The sequence below is a fragment of the Mustela erminea genome, chromosome 17 (assembly GCF_009829155.1).
Source record: "Mustela erminea isolate mMusErm1 chromosome 17, mMusErm1.Pri, whole genome shotgun sequence".
NCBI classification, from domain to species: Eukaryota; Metazoa; Chordata; class Mammalia; order Carnivora; family Mustelidae; genus Mustela; species Mustela erminea.
The window spans coordinates 2,364,102-2,384,672 of record NC_045630.1 but is presented as its reverse complement, the minus strand read 5'-3'; the positions used below and the strand labels follow the sequence as shown (position 1 = coordinate 2,384,672).

Here is a 20,571-nt window from a genome sequence, read left to right as displayed (position 1 = left end):
TTCTTTCAACTTCTATTGTTGCTATGGAAGCACTTTAATTGCTATTGCTTTGAAGATAATCTGTCTTTTCTATCTGGTTGCTTCAAGGATTTGGTCTTTGTCTGTGGTGTTCTGCAAATTCACAACAGCAGGTACAGGTATGACTTATTTTTATTCATTTGTTGAAAGTTATTGTGAAGCTTAGATGTGAGAATTCAATATATTCATTGATTCCAGAATATTTTGAAACACTTTCTCCATTCTTTTGTTCTTCTATCACTGCAATGACATAAATGCTACACCTTCTCATTCTATCTTCCATGTCTCTCAATTTCCTGTATGTACATGTATTTTTTGTGTGTCATTAATTATCAATCTGTGCTATATTTTAGAAATATTCTTATTTCTCATGCTACTCATTTCTCTTCAGATACTTCTTGTCTGTTGTTTAAACTGTTCATTGAGTTTTAAATTTCAATAACTTAAAATTTTTTCTTGAATTTTTTCAGTTGTCAGTTTCTTTTCATGCTTTACTTATTTGACTTTTACTTATTTTTGTATACTTATAGCATAGTCATTTTAATTAGCAATAATCACACCTCAGATAAACCTCATTGGCTATGATACTTCCACTGCACAAAGCTTAGCATAGTCATTCTATAAGTCATATTATTGTCTAGTTATCTCAAGTTCTCAGGGATTCCAAGCTTGCTGTTTGCCATATTTGCTATTTTTCACTCACACCAAACTGTTTCTTTCAGTGTTCTGTAATTTTTAATAGGAGTGTATCCTTAAATAGGATGGGTGTTTTTTTTCCTCCTAAGAATCCTTTGTACCTGTGGATGGAATTCCCGAGTAATTTAATGTTTGCATCTGTCAAGTGACCCAGGAGTATTACTAGCCATCGATCAATTTTACTATTATTTTCTAGGGCTAGAGTTTTCTAGATCACGTAACATACAATTTCAAATCTCAAACACCTGCCAGAAAAAGTAACATATTTACAAATTATCAGGAGAGACTTCCTTGCCATGTCTGTATATCTATGGTAATTTTTTTTTCTATTCTATCCTTTAATTAAAGATGCAAGCCTTTTTAAGCTCTGGATCTGTTCAGATGGTCTTTGTTTTAATTCCCTGTTTTATATGGTTCCAAGGCATCAGCATCCATCTCTGTAAGGATGATAGAAATTATGTCCCTGGTATAATTAGAGGCACACACCATACACATTCTACCATTTTTCCTTTCCCCAGTGGTTTTCAGTCTTCCTTCTGATTCTGGCAACTGTGGATTTTCCATTCTCAGCTATGACTTCAAGAGAACATTTGAATGCCTGAAATATGCCATATTTTATCTAGGTGTTCTACGTTTTTGCATTTGATAGGTTTACAGATCATACTGTCCATCAATTTCCTAGAACTGTAATTACTCAATATTTTAAAATCATATGTCTTAAGATAAAGAAGAAGAGAAATTCCATTTTGTGTTTATTATAAAACAAAGCAAAAGAATCATACTTCTCTGGACTACTTGTATCTGACCATATTTATCTTTCATAAAAGTCAACCAGACATAGCTAAGCTACTTCATTTCCTAGTGTTAAAAGAATTTCCAGAGCTTTGATTTTACCAGTATGAAGATACTTTTCAGAATATCAAATAGTCACTGAATTTCATTCTATGTTATACCCTAAGATTGCTTAGATTGAATTTTAAGACCTCCCACTTAGAAGTTACATAATCTTAGACAAATAACTTAGTAGAGTATGGGAACAAAAATCGTATCTATCCCAAAACATTGTTGAAAGAGATAAATGAAATACGAAAGTACAAAACTGAAGTCCAGTACCTGGTCATAGAAATCACTGAGTAAAAGATTTACTCAAATTTTTTTTACTCAAATTTTTTACTCAAATTTACTCAAAAATTACTACTGCTAGTAGTAATTAATAATACCAACAACAATAATAATAACAATAATAATGTGGAAGTAGTATTTGGTCCCCAAATTCCAGATGGCCCTGAAGAACCAACTACATTTGCTTCAAAAACAGTTTGTTTATGACACCAAATTTTCTACACATTTTTATAGAAATCCTGGTTGTCATAGTGAGGAATAAGATTAAAGTGCTTGCTTTAGCATCCTTTTTAAAGCTAAGGTAAAGCCTTAAATTATTACATATGTGACTCTAAATTTTTCTTTTTATTGTTTAAATTAATTCACATTAGGGATAAGCAGTGAGAATGGCACCTGGCACTGAGCATGTGTCCGTTTCCCTCTCATTATTATTACTTGTATTGGCACAAATCTAAGTCTGTATTTTCAATTCGGTATATAGAAGGAAGTTAATAAATATATTTGAGCTACTCAAAACTAATCACTATTTGATTATTTGATCATACAGAAGGCCTTTCATGAAGAAATTAGGTCAGTCCTCCAGAGAATGGTCACCACATTTTCTTGGCCACACTATACACAGCACACTTGGGAACTGTTCACATGAAAGCCTTGGCGAGTAACTTTGTCTTAGTGGTCTGGAGCTGATTCTGAGATTGGAAAGATTATAAACCAGTATAGTATATGCCAGGCACTCAGCATAAGTCAGCAAATGTACCTACTATTCCAGAAGGCGAGATCAAAAATCTTGGCCAGTAATCCATATTGACTTTTACATTTTATCTCATGGATGAAATTGATTTCAGTAGATTTCATCTCAAAATACTTTGTAAAGTCCCCACTTTTATCTCACATATTCTGGTGCAACTAGAATACCTCTTTGCCAATTCTTTGCAATATGGAGTTCTAGATAACCTTTTTGAAGGGCAAAATGAAAACTTAATTGAGTGTCATATCCAAAACTAAATCTCATCATTTTTGGGGAAAAAGCAGCTAGAAGAATGCTGTGTACAATATGCAACTCAGATCCACTATAAATTTTGGAAATCCTTCCTGCCTGGAGTCTGGAAAAACCCATTACCTGAAAATTTTAAGTATTTTTCTGCCTCCTGGAAAGGGACTTGACTTAAAGTTTGAGGCAACGTATCCCTTTGACCTGAGATAACTTTCCCAAAAAAGATTTACTTAAGGAAATGAAGAGCAAATACCTTTCCCGGAATGGACATGTTTGAATCAATATGATTTCCAGGCGTTAAGCTGATTCTCACCACAATGAAAAAGTTAAAATGAATGGAATCAATGCATTTCTGGAAGTTGTTTCCTTTAGAGGAATATTTCTTTCCTAGGTATGATTACACTGCTTGGCCTCAGACTCACGACTGCGTGTTTATGTCACTGAATCGCCCTTCCTCCATTGCTGGCCATGAGTCATCACGCCTAAAACAAATTACTAAAGGGATGACTTACACTTTATTACCAGTGAGCTGTCTGGCTTCCTGGAGGAACTTAGCGTAAACAGCTGCTTCAACTATGTCGGCTAATGCAGAAAAAGATCCAAAGTATATGAGCCCGTAGTATAATCCTTACACCATTTAGCCCACCCTTTTGTTTCTTAACTTAACTTCCCTCAATTCTACTTTTTTCTTTTTTGGTTAAGATAACATCAGTTTCTGTAACCTCAGAAGTGATAGCAATTTGCCATGCCACGTCTCAAAGAGGTGTGATTCCAGGACTCAGAATCTTTTTGTCTTGTGGCTCTGCTATCTTTAACATGTGGCTCCCAAGTTACCATGTTCACCTACATCAAGCTGTGCAGAAAAAAAAAAAAAAATCATGGAGGTTGAAGCACAAGAAATTTTATTGCCAGGCACAGAACGAGTGTACATTATTACCACTCAGAATCCACGGGTTAAAAGCCAGTTCTAAGACATAGATTTGGCAGAGCCTAACAAGCAGACTCTAACCACCTGCCCAAGAAGAAAAGTAAATGGGTTTGGCAAAGAGTTGGCCGGTGTAAAATCACACTGTCTTTACTTCTTTATCAATCAATTTTTTAAACTGGAAGTTTACAGTTTTTCATGGGAGGCTATGGTTCTCATTTCTAGCTTCCTGCAGGCTGACAGAAGTAGAGGATTTTCATATTCTAGAAGTCAGAGGAGTGAATGTGCCTGCAGAGACACCTTACAGCTACATGGGCGTTCTGGTCTTTACAGTCACCTGCTGTACATCAGAAGCAAAGACCGAAAATCAGAGAGAAGTGGCAGTGTGGTCCTCACCTTATGTCGGGGAGGAGTAAGGAAAGAAGCCAGAATGGGAGTGCTAATGCCCGGCCTGGATTTGGCCGACCGTCTCTAACACATGGGGTGTGTTCAAAAGCTATTCAGCAGCGGGGCCAGTGGAATGATCACAAACAAACTTCAGTCATCCCCAGACAGGCTGAGATGAGCACTTTTAATATTTATAAGTTCATCAGAACTTTATTCTGGATCTCTGTGTATATCTACTCTTGGATATTGTTTTCCCCCTGTCAGCTTTCCTAATGATGTGGAGCTGGGAGCAGAGTGACTTCCCACCAGCAGGGCTGAGCTCCCTGAGGCTGGGTCATACAAATTTCAGAGCGCGGCTCCACTGGTAGAGCATCGTGGGGCTGGAGGTCTGGAAGGCCGTTCTAGCTGAGGGCTCACGAACTGCAGAGCCTGAAGCCATCCAGCTGGTGCTGTCTGACGCTTGCTTTACACCTTCTGCAACTCTTTACAAAATGAAAGATGCAACAGACACTCCTCCTACAAAGGAGGCACCTGGAATTTTTACGCACATTAATAATGTCTAGAGACAGACAGCCAGTATCTTAAATGACTGAGAGAGGCTAATTTGTAGACTTGGGCAACAGCTTAATTCTTATCTTCTCAAATTTTTTTAGATTTTGTTTATTTATTTGAGAGAGAAAGAGAGAGAAAGAACACGAGACGGGAGAAGGTCAGAGGGAGGAGCAGATTCCCTGCAGAGCTGGGAGCCTGATGCAGGACTCGATCCCGGGACTCCGGGATTGTGACCCCAGCTAAAGGCAGTTGCTTAACCGACTGAGCCACCCAGAAGCCCATTATCGTCTCAAATTTAACAAAACGCTCTGATAGGCTTTGCGGAAAGACAGGGAAGGAAGGGTGATGCGTAAGTCTCCTGGTTAACTTTAGGGGCGTGAGAGGAGATAAGAAGTCACACATCTGTTCATCAAAGGCTTCAAAGGTTCAGTTATGCAGGAGGAACGAGTTCCGGAAATCGAATGCACAGGTGATGACGGCAGTCCGTACTGTATCGTATGCTTGAAACTGGCTAAGAGTGGTCATAAGTGTTCTTGCTGTAAAAAAATCACAACTCTGTGAGGTGATGGTTGTTAATTAGCTTGACTGAGTCATCATAGCACAATGTATACCTACGTATAAACCTCACATTGTGTATCTTAAATATATGTAATGTTTACGTGTCAATTATGTCTCAATAAAGCTAGAAAGGAGGAAATATATATACATTTAACTAAAACATATGGCATAACAGTATGCTGAACCAGAAATATAGACGAGGGGTAGCGACAGTACAGAAGAGAAGTGGGTTCATTCCCGTTGGGTGGTATGTAAGAGGGCTCTCAGAAGAAGTGCCGTGCGAGCTAGGTCTCGAAGGAGCACTGGCTTACGGCTGGTGGAGACGATGCAAGAAAGCTCATGGGAGCAAACGCACAGAAATAAGCAAGGTCGTAGGTTTGGGGAGTAGAGAATCATCTGATCCCGTGGAAGCAGTTCAGATGTGAGTCAGTGAATGTGTGCAGGCCTACCGTGTGTCAGATACTTTCATGGGTACTTGAGATATATCCAGGAACAAAACAGATTAAATTAAGAAAACAAACAGTGGGATGTGTTCAGGGTGGGAGGAGCGTAAGCAGTGTGAGGGAATCGCGGAGATGAGTAAAATGATTGCAGCCGGTACAGAGAAGTCTAGAATCCTTCGCTACTAAGCCAAAGGGGCTGAATTCAGAATACAGATTTGGAAGTCCTTGCATGCACACACATGAGAACAAAAGCCCTGGGGTGAATCGAATCTCGCTCCATAGAGAGAGGAGAGCCCAGGAGGAGATTTTGGGGAAGGCCAATATTAAATGATGGGGAAGAGAGAGGGGTTGGTGGAGCAGACTGAAAGGAATGGTCGTGACACAAGGGTCCCCAAAAGGAAGGGACAGCACCTGCCTTTTCACCACCAGAGAGCCCCAGTGTCTAGCGTGATGCTCTCCACATTGGAGCGCCACTGTACGCATCACGGAAAGGAACCAGGAGGCAGCATTAGAGATCTCAGAGGGTAGAAAAACTTTGAAGAAGGAGCCAGAAAAATGTTCCCAAGTGTAAGTATGCCGGTTACGCCTTTCACTCCCTCCCCCGCAACCCGGCAAATCCATTACACACCCTTCTCTGCCCAGCTCTACAACCGCTAGAAAACTGACACCTACAAACCCTATTACTTAAGCTTTTCTTGCCCACTGTTCAGCTGGGGTTAACCCATGGGAGACACGAGCGGGACATGAGAGGGTGAGAGAAGAGAGAAGGAAGGAATTGCTTCTCCTCTCTCTCTCTCTGCTGGCCGGTGGCTCTGGCAGAGGCTGAGGGTCAGGGTTCCTATCAGACGGCCAGAGCGCCTGTTCATTTCCCATCATGCTCCTCTCCCTCACTGCTTCAGGCCTGGCTCTCCTGCTCTGGCCAGTCCCGGGCTCCCTCACCACCCAGGCTAGCTCCCTCAACCTCTCCACAGGGCTTCTTGACTTCACTGAAGTCCACTTCATTAAAATTAAACCCTCAGTGTGCGGCTTCCTGCTGTGACCACGGCTGAAGGAACAATTACACACTCTAAGAGACCATTCTGGATCCTGTAGCTGGTTAGAGAGGAAGTCTGGATCCGGGTAGGAGAAGTCGACTGGCCGAGAGTAGGTAGAAATGTCAAAGCTGTGAGTGGAGACTTTTTCTTTTGATTTACAGGAGGGTGAATGGCAGGAACAAAGAGCGTGCTGTAAAGAAGAAAGAGCAAAGGAAGGCTTTTAAATGTGTTTTAGGATGAGAAATAATTTAGCCTATAAACATGGTCCGTGCAATGAGCCAGTCGAAAAGGAAAGAGGAGAAACTTCAGCCTCAAAGACGATAATTAATGGAGCACGACTCCAGAGGAACACTGGCTAAAACCTGTGAGAGAAAGGGGGGTTTATTCTGGGACAAGCAAGAAAACTAGAAAGTCGGGGGCAGAAAGGTGGGATTGGTCACAGTAAAGGAGAGCGGAGAAGGGCTGTGCTTCCCGCGCCGCATCTCATGAGTCATGTCTGCAAAGATGCTCTTAGGAGACTGCTCAGGATTTGAGAGAAATGAAAGGAGAGAGTGAGTCAGAATGTTGTGGAGCTTAGTTTTATCCTATACAATGGTATCCGGCGGAAGCTGCAGTTGTCCAGAGCGAGCGTTGATGAGGGTCCGGCCTGGACGGAGGAGAGTCAGGCTGAATGAAGACGCTGCCGAAAGTCAGCTCGTGCATTTGTTAACTGCTCTGTTGTTGACTCTGTAGAAGGCACGACAGAGATTTCACAGGCAGCAGAAAATATACGGTATATCCAGCATACAGCACGAGTTCACTGGGAAAGCACAGACACCAGGACAAAGACCCAAGGAAAGGACAGACCAGCGAACCAGGAGTTGCAGCCAGATTTGAGTTGCTGCGTGCCTCCGAGGTGGTAACAGATTCTGGGTCACATATTCCCCCATTAACATCTCAGCTTCCTTATCTGACCCACGAAGAAGTTAAAAACTGATGGCCTCTCTGATTTCTAGATATCATTTTTGAATAAGAAAACCTAGGGCTCCTTGGGGCGATGACCACGGCTAGAGCACGGGCAGGTAGAACAGAAGATGAACCTGCAACGCCTGCAGCGGCACAGGGGGAGTGGCCGGCAAGCACACCGCGGGGGACGGGGCCGAGGTCCCAGAAGCCCACCTGAAGGTGCACACGATGGCTGAACTTGGAGCCACTTGATCAACGAAGCAAGCTCTGACCTTGGGTTACAGCCCCAAATACAAAATAGATCTACATGAGAGCATTTTGATGAGATAAATGGTTCAATAAAAAATATAGGGGAGAAGAGTCAAATCTTTTTTACAGAAAAATTTCAGATATACGTAGACGTTCCCCTCCCAAACATGAAGAACAGTCCCCTTCCCACCCAGATGCTCCCCGAGATGCGTCTAGTCTTAGTGACTCAACTCCAGAGAACAGAACTGAATAGGGGAAGGAAAACAGCTCCGTCACCTGGGGAAGCCGGGCAACTTCGACGTTAACCAAGGGCTGGAAATTAATGTCACTATGATGTACTCACAATATAATTGCACTATCATGTACTCACAACATACTATGATAAGCACTTTGCCTCTATTATCTCCCCCAAAACACCTAACTGCTGGCTACTGGTGAGAGAGACATCATACAAACTCAGAGGAGGACATTAAGGGAGCCCTCGCCGGTCCTCCTAAGGACTGTACCGGGTGTTAAACAAACAAAACAAAGGACTGACTGAAACTAAGGTAACATTGCGGGTCAACTGTACTTCAATTAAAAAAAAAAAAAAAAAGAGGTTGGGGTCCCTGGGGGGCTCAGTCGGTTCAGCATCTGCCTTCAGCTCAGGTCATGATCCCAGGGTCCTGGAATCGAGCCCCATCAGGCTCCCTGCTCAGTGGGAAGCCTGCTTCTTCCTTTCTCTCTTCTCCTCCCCCTGCTCATTCTCTCTCTCTCTCTCTCACTTTCAAATAAATAAAATCTTTAAACAAGAGAGGCAAAGATTAAGAAACTCACAAATCAGAGGAGACTGGAGAGACATGACAACCAAAGGCAGTGTGCTGTTCTGGATCGAGGCCCGGAACAGAAAGAGGACCTTAACGGGAAAACGGATGAAATTCAAATAAAGTCTGGAGTTTAGTTAATTAAAAAAAAAAAAACTGACGGTCTCTAAAGTCTCCTCCAGCTGGTAGCTATAAGAATAGCATTTATTATCTAATTGCTTCTTAACTGTGCTCATATCCCTTACTAAGTGCCAAGAACACACGAGGTAAGGGAGCCATTAAGGCAGGCTGGAAGGCTTTAATCAACCGGTTTTTTTTTTCCCTCTTCTAACTTCCTGTAGTTGTATGTTTCAGTGATGTCATATGTGGTTAGCTCAAAACAATTTTTGAGGCAATAAAGCAGTGTTTTGGTGAAAGTCTCTTGTCCGTTACTTTCCCAAACCAGCGCTCACCCTGTGCCCTGGTAAGGACAACCTCAAGTGACCCAGCAGGTTTCCATCCGCTCCAGCCCTGACTGATTTCCTGAGCCTGTGCCACCCGCCACCCAAGGCAGCCCTCTGTGAAGCCGTTGCTGTGGAGATGGTCTCGGTGGCAAGACTACCTTTGGCTCATTTGATTTTCCTGGACAGTTTCTTTGCTTAAAAAAGTTTATGGAGCCCCAATGTGAAATCATGCTGGCGCTGATTCATGACATTTTCCTGAGACTTTATAATGTTTCTTTTTTCTAAATAAGCAATTTCAGGTCAGGTAAAAATGTGAGTAAATCATGCCTGGCTCTTGTTCCAGATGTATCAATTTCTGCCCATTCCCGTTTTTTCTCTTTCATGGCTTTGGGGCAATAAAAATAAGCAATGCCTCCACTCCGGAGCCCTTCTGAGGACGCCATACATAAACGGGGCACCGTGCAGGGAGCAGTGTTGCCCTGCCTTGGTCATTACCGACCTCAGCGTTTTCTCTGGCAATTATCTGAAGCAGAGCAAGAACGTGGAGAAACGGTTTCGGCACCCTTACGGCCCTGGGAGGGTCAAAGAGGCTGATGCGACAGTTCGTGGAATGGGGAGGAAGCAGAGCGGCCCCACCGCCGACACTAACACAGCCCAACGCTGCGGAGTCGGGGGGGCCCCGCTGCCAAGGGTCTGCCTGCGTTTTCTCGGGGGGGCCAAGCTCAGAGCCAGCCTGGAAAATCATGGCTTTTATCATGCAGACACTGTGGCTCTCTTTGTGGATGGCCGAAGTCTCCCTCACTGCAGCAAATGGCATCACGTGCGGTCTTCTCCGGAGAGACAGAATATTTTCACGGGCTGGGAAAGAAGGTGCCCCACAAGGCCGCATGGATGTGGGACACGAGGGCGAGGCTGGAAGCAGTGACACGTTGGTGGAGAATATGGAGGGAGCGGCCCGGAGCCACACTGCGTGGGTTTTAATCCCGGTCCTCTCCTGGGGCCTTCGTTCTGTGTCACTTGAGCAAATTCCCTAACCTCTTCGGCTCAGCCCCCTCGTCAGTAAAATGAAAATGGTGATGGAAGCCAGGTCGGCGCACGTCCAGGCAGGAGCAGATACGGAGCGCTCACATAGCACGGTGCGGCGCTCAAGCCTCCAGAAAAGTCAGCTGCTCTTATTTTCATTTTAATCGTCATCATGCAGGAAAGAAAGTATAGGTTTTGTGATGTCCTGAGAGTGGCTTTTTCAGACTTATTAAGTCTTCAAATAGTCACTAGGGCTTCAAGTGTACTAAGCATTGTGTAAAGCACTGTAGGTAGTTTAAGAACAAACAAGTCTGTTTTCTTGCCTTAATATTCCAGTGGCAGAGATAAGAGAAGTATGCACGGGGCGCCTGGGCGGCTCGGTCAGTGCAGCGTCTGCCTTTGGCTCCGGTCATGATCTCAGGGTCCTGGGGTCGAGCCCCCGGGTGAGTTGGGCTCCCTGCTCAGTGGGGAGTTTTCTTCTCTCTCTCCCTCTGTCCCTCTCCTGCTCATGCTCTCTCTTTCACTCTGCTCGCTCGCGCTCTCTCAAATAAACAAAATATATATATTAAAAAAAAAAAAGAAGGAAGAAAAGTATGCACAGAGGAGGATACCTGATGGCACGTTCTCCCCCGCCCCCGCGTGCCTCTGATTGGGACCGACTTTGGGGCTCCAGAAAAGAAGTGAATTGCCTAGTAAATGTGATGGGGAGGGTCTTTGTAAAGAAGGTGGCATGTGTCCAGAATTTGAATCACAAATGGAAATTTTTGGTTTTAATGACGAAGATTGGCACAGTGTGGGGGGCAGGCAGGTGGGCGGCAGGCAGAGAGGACTCCGGGCAGACAAGACAACAGAAGAGGAGCTTCAGAGACAGGCATTAAACCAAGGTTTCCTGGTGGGAAGTTTCCAAAGACAGAAAAGGCAGCCAGGGAAGGGCCCCGAAGAGACTTAGCTGAAGGAGTCTGCATTTTTATTTCATTATGAAATTCGGCCTCTTGAGGAACACATCGGTAGTGCTAGAATGTTGGATTCGAGGTGTGCTCTAGAAACTCACTCTGGGGGCACCTGGGTGGCTCAGATGGTTAAGCTTCTGCCTTCTGCCCAGGTCTGATCCCAGGTCCCGGGTTCCAGCCTCACATTGGCTCCCGGCTCAGCGGGGAGTCTCCTTCTCCCTCTCCCTCTGCCTCGCCTCCTACTTCTCTGTCTCTTTCTCTGTTAAATGAATAAGTAAAATCTTAAAAAAGAAAAACCCTCTCTCTGAGAAAACATCCTGCCACAACGCTGATCCTTCCTCACACAGCACAGAAAGATATTTCTATCATCTATCATTGTCTCCAGTACATATGTTTTTAAACTTTAAAAATTAATAAAATATCTTAACAAAACCCTAGTTCCTCGAAGATTATGTGCTATGAGTTTTACAATTACAGAATACTTTTACCGAAGGTTTATAGAACACATTATCTTTAAGTTCAATAATTTTTATAACAAAAAGGATTTGCCAACAGAGATTTCTCTTTTGAGAAGAGTCTCCTTTCTCCGCGCACTCTGTTCATGAAGTGTCTGCACTCAGCTCTGCTTCACACTTTTTTTTTACATTTACATACAAAATGATTTCTTATGCAACAGTTTTGGTCAAAAGGCCAAGTTACTTCAGTTATGCAAATACAAGACAAGAGACCTCAACAAAATAGGTTTTTCAAATATTCCTTGAAATTAAACTCAAAACTTCACTCCAAGGGTTAGTCACAAATTCTGCAAATAGAATATTTTGAAGAGGCCCAAATACTGCATCTATATTCTCTTTGGGATACTAAGCCCCCTGAATTTGGGGTCCGTTTTCTGTTTCAAAGGCTGGTGCAAAAGCCCTTCCTGCCTCCCAGCCTCTCTCCTTCCCCTTCCTTCTCTCCATCAGTAACCGCTGAGCGAGCGGCCCGCTGCCAGTCACTGTAGCAGATGCTCCCATATCAGCTTCCATCAGCCCTGGTGCTCCTATTTGCTCATTGGTCCCGTTCAAGCTTCCCAGTCAGCGATGGCAGAGAAAAGCACCGCATCACACACCCCATCAGTCGCTTCATGACGTTCTCTTGTAAAAAAGCTCAGTCTTTAGTTACGGAGCGATGATTGCAAACTTTTCAGGGATTCTCCAGGCACTCTTTGAGGCCCTTATAGTCTGCTTTTCCATCGCACACAGACCCTCCAAGCAGAAGTCCGGGTAACAGTGACCTTGGATGTTAGTCAGAATTCTTCAGAACTCAATTTTGGTTGTGATTCCTACAGGACCCGAAGGTAAGCCCGTAACTCACTCTCCCTGACCTTTGGTTTCTTAAACTTATAATGTATTAATAATACTTGCTACATGTTGCAGAACAATTAAGGCACATATGTGGGCAGAGTATTTAGAGCTCCTTAGATGAAAAGAATTATATGAATTATTAAATAAAAATAACAGAAATGGCAATAATGCCAAGACGGAAGAATATTGTGCTGAGTTTACTTCTTCCTCCATGGAGTTTTTCCACATCCTTAAAGGAGTTATGAATTAATTGTCTTTTAAATGGACAACTGACTGGCATGTCACTCATTAAACAAGAGTGATACAATTCTGTGTACCCTATTATTAAAGGGAGCGCCTCATAGCAGAAAAGGAGCACCTAAGAATTATCAGGAGATACACCGTACAGAGAGGACGCGGCCCTCCATGCACAGCTGGGAGATACAGACCGTCTCTGACCTCTGGTTCCACGGCTATAAAACAAGGAAGTGAGTCTACAGCATTTGTCAGATCCTTTCCAACACAAAAAGTCTAGCATTCTTGGAACCTCTTCATGCTAAGCCCTAGTGTAAATTTCCAACCACTAACTTGAAACTTTTTAGAATTTAAAATAGCCATAATTTCTGCTGTTTTGGCCTCGCCCACTCCAAAACTCACACCTTTTGATGGGGCAGCCACAGAACATAGTGTTTTCCCAGGGTCTTTGTTCTCAGCAGAGTTGTGCTTCAGTTCAACTTCCCCGGTGACTTATTCCACATTCTACTGAAATTTGGCACCCAACTGCTCCATGAAACACTGCACCACAACTGAGAGCTCGAGATCATTTATTGTCTCGGGCCTTCTCGAATTTATTCCCAAAGAAGGAGACTCTGAAAGCAGCTGAAAGAACACTCCTAAACCTGAATGCTTCTTTCCAGAGGCAGCTGAATTCAAGTCCGGGGGCCTCATCATCTTGTCTGTCGGCAGGGGAGCGTATGGCCGCAATTCTCAGATAACATCACCATTTGTGTTTTGGGAAACTCAGGTTGAAATGAACAAAGGAGTCTGAATAATCTTTCTCACAGTCTTATTTTAAGGTTTTAGGATAATGTATGTAAGGGTCCCGATCCATGGGAGGTACTAGTATTGGTGGTCATTATTAAGGGTTACCTTGATTTATTGGATCAACTCTCATCATACCCATCCCCCATTCTAAGCCTTTGACAAACAGAAACTTCAGTTTCCCATAGTTACTATGCTTTCTATTCCTATTCTATTCTAATAACTGAAGCCTATTATTTCTATTCTATTCTCATAAAGCTGAGAATGATTTCTAGTTGGGAAAGGGACTGTAGATATGTGTTTGCTGTTCCTTTTGCTTGTCCCAACCCTTCACTCCATTCCTTCTAACTAACTCCTGTTCAACATTTTTAAAATCAAAATTCAGTCATAAATTAAATAGATATTTAATGAGAACCTACTATGTCCAAGGCACTGTTCTTTGATGCTGTGAATACCTCAGGGAACAAATCAGACCAAAACCCAGTCATTTGTTCTCCCTAATATGGCTTGTAATTACCAGATGCTCCTCTGGTTATGTTCCTTTCCACCCCCATGTGACTGCTTGCTCCCTGGGAGGGAGAACCATGCCTTTCATTGAAATACAGCACCATGCGAATGTCTGGCGTTCAAAATTGAACAAATAAATCATTAAGCAAATAAAATTAGGAAGAACCAAGTATAAGTAGAAACAGGAAAAGGACAACATTTGAGGCATGTTATTAGACCATTAATTATAGGAGCGGCATGAGGAGAAGAGAATACTCAGGCCCTAGGAGATTCCTGATGGTCATTATGGACTTTATTCTCAAAAATCACAATTCCCTTAAAGGTAAGTTATACATCTGTTTGATCCCAGGCACATGTTTAAATTTCCCTGAATGTGCATGTTTTTTTTCCAAAGGGGGCAAAAAATCATCCTTTAAGATGTTTCCCAAGAAGCATTTTGAAGACTTCCATGAAAAGCATGGCACGTGCAGAAGAGGGACATGGAAAGAATTACAGAAAGAGAAGGAAACTTAAAAAGCAGGAAGAAAAAAATGTTAAGAAAGATGCACTATGGAGGAAAGAGATGGACAGTTTAAGAACATGAAAACAGCAGAAACCATACAAGGAGCAGTAAATAGGACTGTCATAAGTTACTCCCGAAATTGCTTTATTGATTCACTCCGCAGCTTTGTGCAGGGGAAGGCCGCCCTTCCCATGGCATACATAGGGAAACTAGGGCCTAGCACTTTCCACGGCCAGGAATCGATGGTCTCTGATTTATGGTCTAAGAATTTTCCCACGAAAAGGGGAAAGATAAGATCTCAAATCGAAGATAAGAATGAGGAACAAGCCCTGCTCAGTGAATGTTTGCTGGCGGAATGGGAAACAGACGTGGAACAGGAAACAGAGATTGAAGATGTGAATTCGACATCAGGGCAGGCGCTTTCTCCCAGATCACGGAGCCTGTTCAAGACGTCGCTCCTGACTCCCATTGTTATCTGCGAGATGTGAGTAAGAGGAAGCAGTTAATATTCTCAGTTTATACATGACAAGGTTGGTGAGCAGTGAGTCCGTCAATGGGCCCGGCACCAGCCACAGAGCAGGTGGGCAGGAGCACGGTCAACGGGGCAAGGACATTTAATGAAGAGATTCACAGAGATGGAGGCTGGAATAACCCATGGACTGGCCGTAGAGGGACATGACTTCTACCCCAGGCCCAAAGGGACCACGAACCCCAGGGAGAGCAGCAGCCGGGAGAGTGGGTGGCTAGGCAGCCCCTGAGGTCTCTGGAGCTCTGACAGAGGAACGCGGCCATGGATGTAATGTGTGTAATGTGGTGCATCTTCTCCAAGAAGATAAAGTTGAGAAATAAGGACAAGGAGAAGGGGGCAAGAAGACGGACCCTACTATTTATGCAGGATACAAAAAAGGAGGAGAAAGCATTTTTAAGGGTATACGAATTTATGAAATGGATTACATATATGTACACACACGTATACATATACGGTTTACTTGTTTATCTTTTCAATTTCCCTCCGTTCATTCTGCAACAGTGTAACGAGCCGACGATGGGCATTTAGGACACCTGGGGTGGAGGAGACAATCGCGTAGAAGTCCTGCTCCAAAGGAACCCCGGGCTCCCGGGGAAGAAGATGTGTGAGGGAAGGATGCAAGCAGCAAAACTAGCAGCGACGAAAGGCACGTTACAAAGAAGCACGGACCTGATTCCACCCTGCGAAGACAGCAGGCCTGACTCCGCCCGCGGGCAACGGAGGGCTGGGAAGGGCTCATGCCTGGGGGTGACGTTCAAGCGGCACTTTGAAGTAGCAGCTCGGAAGCAGACCTGTGGAAGGAGGCGCTCCGAGCCAGGAAGGTGGCCTGTGAGACAGGACTCAGGGAAAGTGCGTAAGGATTCGGGGAGCTGGGATGACTTGGCAAGGCTCGCGTCCCCGTGTGCAGCAGCACAAAGACCGTGAGCTACCTGCCGCCGACGGTGGCAAGCCACTATAGACTGGACAGCAAGAAAGTGATGTCGTGAGATATGTAAACCAGAAAGTCTGTACTGAAGTTTGCTTCTGATAAAGAGACTGGAAAGGAAGCAATGAAAGGAGAAAAAAAAGAACAATAGAGTGTAAGTTTATTTTCACTCAATTTCTGTTTTTTATCGATCATGTTTTCATATGTTTATTTTATCTGTTTGATAAAGAACGGCCATTTCGATCTGAGATCAGAAGGGGAAGTCCATGTGAAAGATGGAATTTACCATCAAGTCGGCGTCCAGCTGATGGACGTCTTCGTGCAGGGCCATGGGGGAAGAGGAAGTGCTCGTGCACCGACCTGGAAACGACCTCAACATTGAGGCGGTTTCCCCTTCTACTTTCCTTCTCCTTGTGGCTAGCCCACCAAGGAAGGGAAGTGGAAAGGAAGCCTCATCCTCTAGCCGGTGCCCCGTCGGCAGTGCTGAGAAATGGTGCTGAGCACTTGAGAGGCGCACCAGGGCCCTCTCCTTCTTTCCGTTATTCCTGACAACAGATGGAAAAAAGGCGAACCCTCACCTCCGGGGGTCACTGCTGATACTCAACTGGGAACCTCCTTCCCGGTAGCTACAGATTTTCCTAATCATTCATCTTAACTAGACCTGAGGCTGGGTTCTATTGCCTCTCCTGAGAAAGGTCTTGGGAGGCTGTAAACCTCTGTGGTTGGGACAAGAATGTACCGCCCTGGATGGGGAAGGGGGGCTGCACATTTCCAACTTTCACAGCTTGTCTGCCTGTGGAGACTGTGCTGCAATGTGCTCTTGGAATCATTTGGGTGGGCCTTGTTTCTGAGGAAATAAAGAGGCCCCAGAACCTCCCAAGTGAGTGAAAGAATGATTTCCAGATCGTCAAGTGCAGCAGCCCATGAGCCGGATGGGCTTGGCAGCGGTTGCATGTGGCTGGCCGGTATCCTGAGGTTAGCAAAGCAGAAGGCGAATCTTTAGGGAGCTAAAAGACATGTTGATGTGCCAGTGCTTTTGACAAATGCTGAGTTAATTGTTGTCTATGATTCTTCTCCTGAGACACAAACTGTGTGCACCGGGCACCAACAACGACCTCTGCCCACCTTCCTAGACCCCAGGGGGAGTCTTCACAATCACAGACATTTGGGCTAAGGGTCTACCCCACAGGAAATGGATAGATCAGCCCCCAGGGATTAGAGAATTATGCAGGGCATGGGAAAGTAGAGAAATGTCCTGGGTGACAGGGAAGACGAACTCACATAAAGTAAACCCAAAGAGTTTCTCTACCAACTTGAGAAACTCGGAATTTCTTATAACAATACCGGTGAGATGATGGTCAGAAGAGACTTGGGTAGATTGCTGAGAAATCTGGAGGCTCATTCCAGAACTGGTAAATTATTTAGTATTTGGAAACCTCAACATTCCAGGATAGAATTCAATTGGGGATAAGTTACTGGAAACCATGGCATGTACAGTGAGTTCAGAGACAAGTTGTGCAGATGCCGAGGTGAAACAGAAATCTGAGCTGTCCAATCCCTGAGCTTCGTGACAATTTTCTTCAAGATCTACGTCTTTTACAATCCTGCCCCCCTCCTTTTTTTGGCTACAGCTTTCTCGAGTTATGTTAATGTTCCGCCATTTGTTCATCAAATATTTATAGCTCTGCATTGTGTAGGATGCCTACATATTCCACTCTTGCTAAGTTGGAAAGACTTGGAAGATGTATCCCCTCTGAATAAATGCTAATTGAATCAGAATCTTGCCAGAGACAGCAGTGTTGCTTCTTCAAGCAACAGACTGCAATGGTTAAAATTCCCAGCTTTACTGTTAACACTGCTCTAGAGATTGGTTTCAATGGAAGATAGCTCAATTTTGACTGATTATTGTCAAAGGGTTTGAGTCAAGAGACTTATGCATTAGATGTAAAATTTAACCTCTCTTTATAACAGTCTTGAGGTACTTCTTTGTTACTTCCACTGATGGTCAATTTTATGAATAATGACAATAACATGTCAAATCAATTTCATGGCAAGATCTTCAAGCTAAGTAAGTCCCAGCAGAAATGCTAAGATGCCGAGTAATTGATTCAAGGATGAGTTATCCATTTTCTTTGAATCTAAAATGCTCAAAGAAAATGGAAACTTTCTTGGGAAGAAGTTGAATGTAAAAGGCTTAAAATCATAAAACTGAGAATGACATCGAGTTGGGTAAGGGATTGTAAATATCTAGGGAAATCTATAAGTAGCCTTCCACAGAATGTCAGCTTAGTAAAGGAGAATACAAAAGAAGAATGTACCAACAATTAAAAAAAGTTAAACAACAAAACTGTCATCAGAAAATAAGCAAATCAAATGGGATCAGTATTGGCAAATTCAGATTTTAAAATCTGACCAAGACGGTCCATATGAGGGGTACAATAACATTAAATAAAGTTAAGGAAGTATCTAGGCAGGAAGAGAGAAAAGAAGAAAAACTGTACTGATTTTCCTTGACAAAGAAATAACTTATCTTGAACAACCACGTTGACTTCCGCTAGAAAAAAAAAAAAAAAAGTGTTTTATTTTGTTTCCGTTTCTTTTTTTTAAAACCAAGAAACAGCTGGGTATGTCTGAAATAAAAATAGTGACCAGAAAACTTGGTTGGATAAAAGATCCCACCGAAACTCTGAAATTAGTACAAGGCCATTTGCACATCGAGTGTACTTTAAGAAGCAGTAGTAAATCTTCTGGTATGCTTTGTTTGGGAAAAAAAAAAAAAAGTTAAAGACCTCAGTGAAGCCTCTCAGACATGTGTCATGGGCTTTTTGTTGCTGAACTCTTCCATATTAACAAACTAAGTCATTCTTCCTTTCGTTCCTTTGGCCACAGGACAGGCAAAATTTACCAATGTCTCTACCACAGACATTCTCAGATGTTGCTAATAAAAAGAATAAACCCAAACCAGAATTGGTGGTCCACATTGTGAGAGTTGCTAAATATCATCACAAAGCAGTAATTATCCTACAGCGTGCTTGGTGGCTCAACATTCTGAAATGCAAATGTCACAAGCACATAATCTCGATGACGTTGCTAATGGGAGCTCATGTTTTGTGCTGGGTGGTCTTCTGTTCTGCCTGGTGGTCTCCTTTCTGCCTGCTAGGACAGCACTAATGGTTTTATAGAGTCCCCAGTCCCACGCAGGATTCACTGTCTCTCTTTAATAAGGCACAACAAGTCCTAAAAGACAGACTACCCAGAAATGACACTGCAAGTATTCCAGACATTTTCTCTCTTGGTGGTGACAGTTCCAAGTCAAGTTGGCTCAGTGTCGAAGTCAAAGCATTTTTTGAAGGCTCAAAACACAGCCTTAGATCTGGAAAATCAAACTGGGCTCTTCTTGCCTCTTCCGTCACGGCTTGTAATAAATATTCAACTGTTGGACCGTGGCTAGAAGCTCATGATAGATGAAGCAGAGCAGGATCCAACTCTCTCTTTCCCAGATGTAAAGAACTCATCTTTGGGTCAGAGAGACTTCACTACCTTTTAATAAACATAGGCAGATCATTTTACAGACTTTCTTGTCACACTCACTTAGGATTTATTTTCTAAGGTCCCACAAAGAGTAGCAAGGGAACATTCATAGCTGCGCAGGATGTCAGTATAATCTCTGTTCAGAGGGTCAGAGTGTCACATAGCCCAAGATTAATCCAAGCAGTTCTCCGAGCCTTAACTCTAAAGTGAGAATGCTCTCCAGCATAAGCTGACCTATGACTCTGTTCTTATAGGACATCAAACCAAGAATTTAATCTCAATAAAATTTGGGAGGATCATCAGTCAGGATGGGTTTGGACATTCAGTCCCAGCCCCCATAAACCACCCACCCCAAATTAATCTCCCTACAAACCCCTGAGGCACTCACTGCTTCTCCCATTCACTGGCCACTTTACTACATTTGGTCTTGTATTGTGAATAAATTTTCGTAGTAATTCCTTTGTTGAACATCACAACTGAGTTCCCACCAATGCTTTTTAAGACCTAGGAGTAGGCAGTGATACTGGGGCTAAGCATTCTAGGTGCTTCTATTACGTCCTGAAGAAATACCTGGCACAGAACCTGTCATACTATATTGTAGCAGGGTTTTTTTCTGTTTGTTTGTTTTTTTTTTTCTCTATTTCCCCTTCTTTATCGTAAGTTCCTTGAAATCAGATACCAGACCTATGCATCATCATTTACTCAGTGTCTAGCAATCTGCCTGGTACATAGCAAAGGGATCACACATTTCTTAATGAGTAAATTAAACTTGGCCACGTTGGACTGCAGAAAGTGATCATGAAGATCAATCAGTCTCTGTGCCTTCCCTCAAGGACTTTCTCATCTAGCTCATGTCCAATATAGAGGAGGTCCTCAAAGGCCCTCAGTAAATGTTACTGGGTTTGTCAGTTCTGTTTTTACTTTTCTTCACATGGAAAGACAATGCTACCAAAATGACCATATGTCAGTAAAGTCAGTTACTGTTCTGTCTCACTCTTTCTTGTGATGTAAAACCTCTCCTCCTCTCACTCAGGATCCCAAGTGCCTAAGAACAAGAAAGGATCCATTCATA

At 43.3% G+C, this 20,571-nt stretch overlaps 1 pseudogene; it reads right to left on the bottom strand.

Moving 5' to 3' along the window:
• Positions 1-536: 536 nt before the first annotated feature.
• On the bottom strand, positions 537-623 carry LOC116576853 (annotated as a pseudogene).
• Positions 624-20,571: the final 19,948 nt, after the last annotated feature.